A 4,534-nucleotide genomic window follows, 5' to 3' on the forward strand; every position below is an offset into this window, starting at 1 on the left:
GAGCAACTAAATGGGTCAATATTCAGAAAGGAGTACGATAGGGTAGCGTATTGTCACGTTATTGAGTCTGTTTGTAGAAGACGTTATCTGGAATGCCGGATTAGATGGAGGACTGGAATTAAAATAGCTGGGATAATTGTAAATAATCTTAAATATGCTGGTGGCTGAAAGTGAAGAAGAGTTAATGGTCCTGTTATTGAAGGAGAAAGAAGAAAGTGCAGAGGGTAGGTTAATGTTGAATGTCAAGAAAACGAAAATTGTGGAACTACACCTATAACTTCATTGCATGTAGGAGGAGAAACAATAAAGACAGTTTCCACGTCCAGTTATCTCGGGTCTTAGAATTGTGCTGTTGGCGATTGCAGTCACTAAATGAAGAGACGTTTATTACTTGGCAGAAAGGCAACGTCCAACCTTGCCAATGTTTTATGGAGTAACTGTAACTACGAAGACCCGAAGTGCTCGTATTAAGAAGGGTGTAAGACAAGGCTGTAGCTTTTCGCCCCTACTCTTCAATCTGTACATCGAGGAAGCAATGATGGAAATAAAAGAAAGGTTCAGGAGTGGAATTAAAATACAAGGTGAAAGGATATCAATGATACAATTCGCTGATGACATTGCTATCCTGAGTGAAAGTGAAGAAGAATTAAATGATCTGCTGAACGGAATGAACAGTCTAATGAGTACACAGTATGGTTTGAGAGTAAATCGGAGAAAGAGGAAGGTAATGAGAAGTAGTAGAAATGAGAACAGCGAGAAACTTAACATCAGGATTGATGGTCACGAAGTCAATGAAGTTAAGGAATTCTGCTACCTAGGCAGTAAAATAACCAATGACGGACGGAGCAAGGAGGACATCAAAAGCAGACTCGCTATGGCAAAAAAGGCATTTCTGGCCAAGAGAAGTCTACTAATATCAAATACCGGCCTTAATTTGAGGAAGAAATTTCTGAGGATGTACGTCTGGAGTACAGCATTGTATGGTAGTGAAACATGGACTGTGGGAAAACCGGAACAGAAGAAAATCGAAGCATTTGAGATGTGGTGCTATAGACGAATGTTGAAAATTAGGTGGACTGACAAGGTAAGGAATGAGGAGGTTCTACGCAGAATCGGAGAGGAAAGGAATATGTGGAAAATACTGATAAGGAGAAGGGACAGGATGATAGGACATCTGCTAAAACATGAGGGAATGACTTCCGTGGTACTAGAGGGAGCTGTAGAGATCAAAAACTGTAGAGGAAGACAGAGATTGGAATACGTCAAGCAAATAATTGAGGACGTAGGTTGCAAGTGCTACTCTGAGATGAAGAGGTTAGCACAGGAAAGGAATTCGTGGCGGGCCGCATCAAACCAGTCAGTAGACTGATGACCAAAAAAAAAAAAAGAAGTAGTGTGTAAGCTTAGTTAAGTCCCATAGGATTTCACATGCATTTTTTTGAACAACGATGTCTCATTGGCTGCTGTATGTCGCTGCCTAGAAAATTCTGACAAGAACAGAACTCAGAGATGACTATCACAGAAACTTAACTGGCAGAAGCCGACAGCTCGTGGTCTAGTGGCTAGCGTTGCTGCCACTAGATCACGAGGTCCCGGGTTCGATTTCCGGCCGTGGTGGGGATTCTCTCTGCCCGGGGACTGGGTGTTTGTGTTGTCCTCATCGTTTCATCATCATTCGTGACAGTGGCTCGATTTGATTGTGTAAAAAATTGGACTGTGTAAAAATTGGGACTTGTACGACCGCTGATGAGCGCGCCACAAACCAGACGTCAATAACTGTCAGACTGGAACTGTGACTCGGAACCAGAACTTTGCCTTTCGCTGCAGTGTTCTTACCGCCGCTTTTAATCTGTCTGAAAGTTTCAAAACAGCGCATACTCCTCTGCAGAGTGAAAGACTGGAAACAATCCTCTAGGTTGTGGCAAATCCATGTTCCCATAGTATCCCTTCTTCCAACGGTGCTAGGAGAGTTTCTGTGACGTTTGGAGAGTAGGAGAGAGTTTTGATGGAAGTAAACCATGCATTCAGTTGGCAAGAGTATTGCCCGCAAAAGGCAAGATGCTGTATTTGACTCCCAGTGTGGCACACTGTTTTAATCCGCCAGTAAGTTTCGAAACAGCACACTCTTCGTTGCAGAGTGATTCATTCTGGAGACATCAGTGACTCCTAGCCAGAGACTCGTCTGTCACATTTTTTTCAGCGTTCCTCCTCCTATTTGAGCCTCTCGCTAGATAACCAGAGTTGGACTGCCAAATGATGATGTGGTGCGATAGAACGCCTGGTGATTGTCACCCTTGCTCTTAGCCATCTCTCTGATGGCCTCTGTTTGACACCCTGGATGCAGTATTGTCCCAAATTGATGCTGCGGTTGCCGTGCAGTCAGTAGTGACCATTCGTCTTAAGTGGCGATGCAGGAATAAATCTATAGGGTGAGGCACCGAAGAAAGACCACCTCAGATGTCTCCTGAACGAATGAATGCCTCGAGGTGCGGTTTTATCAAAGTTATAGCGGAAAATATGGTGCGTTTCCTGACATTCCCAAGTAATTTTTATCGTTACTAGTCGCCGAATTACGACATCGACTTTGTTTGTTTTCTAGTGGAATGGCACATTATTTTTGTGGAATTTGGAAGAAGCTTTGAAGAGAACTTCAGCAACATAAAGTGTATGGGACATGAGCAAATCATATCAATCACCACAAACCATTGTCCCGCCGTCAGGAGAGGAGGTTCCACAAACGTCTGTCCTGTTATACCAAAAATGTAAGCAAACATGTAAACTAAGGTATGCCGGCCGCGGTGGTCTCGCGGTTCTAGGCGCGCAGTCCGGAACCGTGCGACTGCTACAGTCGCAGGTTCGAATCCTGCCTCGGGCATGGATGTTTGTGATGTCCTTAGGTTAGTTAGGTTTAAGTAGTTCTAAGTTCTAGGGGACTGATGACCACAGCTGTTAAGTCCCATAGTGCTCAGAGCCATTTTAAACTAAGGTATAGTTCCTGTGTTATTGTCACAACCGTTATACCAAGTGCCCCAGATGTTGACCTTGGGCATTGCTGTACCCTATACAGTGATTCTGGAAAATCAATATTAAACATTGAATTTCATCTGGAGTTAAAGGCACTACAAAACTGTATTGTAAGGGTTTTCATGCATTTGGGCATCTTAGTTTTTTGCTAAAGGTATAGCAGTGTAAGTTTGAAGAGTGTGCAGACAATCTGCGTTTCCTGAACGACCGTTCTATTGCTCTGCAAGTGTTCTTTTAAGAGGATCTGTCATTTACATGTACGAAACGGTAGGGACATCCGTCATGCTTGTACCACGTAGATCGCTTAATGTCCAGTGGGATGGCTTCCAATAACTGCTGCAGCAACACATCTTAGGAAGTCGAGACATCTGGAATTCCCAGGACGAATACCTTGCCGGTATCGATAACACGCAAAAATCGTGGAGATTCTCGATTCCCAGGATGGATAGTTCATCCATTCGTCCCTGGAATTCCAGTACTGTATCAAAATCGCTACAGTAGTTCCTCGAACTATCTCGGACATACTAAAGAAGCGAGCAGTGGACTCCAGTTTATGTACCTAGAGAGAGAAGATACAGTAAAACATTTTTATTTACTTACTAAAACATGACTGCAACTTACATTTTATGTTTTCGTGCGGTAATGGTCATCTGTTATGCTCTTGATGGATGATGAAAGCAATGTGTGTTGAAATGGCCAAAGGTATTTTTATGTGATATAACTACAATTTAACTGATAAACCTTGTTTCTTGCCAAATTTTATGATTCTAGGTCAATGGGAAGCACCCTATAGGTTTTGATGAGTGAGTTTTACGGTATCCAAACAGTCGTACTGTTTGGTTGAAGTGACTTAAAAGCTTGAAATTTTACACTGCCAAGAGACCACAGACCTTAATATGTTTCATTAAATTTGAATTAAATACGTCTAACCGTTCCTGATAAAATAAAAAGCACTCCGTCTTCAGGCGACAAGTGGCCCATCGGGACCATCCGACCGCCGTATCATCCTCAGTTGAGGATGCGGCTAGGAGGGGCGTGTGGTCAGCACACCGCTCTCCCGGTCGTTATGATGGTTTTCTCTGACCGGAGCCGCTACTATTCGATCGAGTAGCTCCTCAATTGGCATCACGAGGCTGAGTGCACCCCGAAAAATGGCAACAGCGCATGGCGGCCCGGATGGTCACCCATCCAAGTGCCGGCCACGCCCGACAGCGCTTAGCTTCGGTGATCTGACGGGAACCGGTGTATCCACTGTGGCAAGGCCGTTGGCCGTTCCTGACAAAAAAGGTTTTTAACAGTCGGACGGAGAGACAGACCGACGATAAAGCGATCCCATGACTTCGTTTTTACAGACTTAGGCACTGAACCGTAAAACCGAAGTCGTGTCGTAATTCGACAACTATAAACAATCAAAATTACTTGCGAACGCCCGGAAACTCGCCGTATTGTCCGCTATAACTTGGCGAATACCAAGCTTAGATACATTTATTCATTCTGGGTGTACAGGGTG

The 4,534-nt window shown here is 44.0% G+C and overlaps 1 pseudogene; it reads right to left on the reverse strand.

Annotated features, from left to right (window-relative positions):
- Positions 1–4,176: 4,176 nt before the first annotated feature.
- Positions 4,177–4,294, reverse strand: LOC124597546 (annotated as a pseudogene).
- Positions 4,295–4,534: the final 240 nt, after the last annotated feature.

The sequence above is a fragment of the Schistocerca americana genome, chromosome 2, assembly GCF_021461395.2.
Source record: "Schistocerca americana isolate TAMUIC-IGC-003095 chromosome 2, iqSchAmer2.1, whole genome shotgun sequence".
Classification (NCBI taxonomy): domain Eukaryota; kingdom Metazoa; phylum Arthropoda; class Insecta; order Orthoptera; family Acrididae; genus Schistocerca; species Schistocerca americana.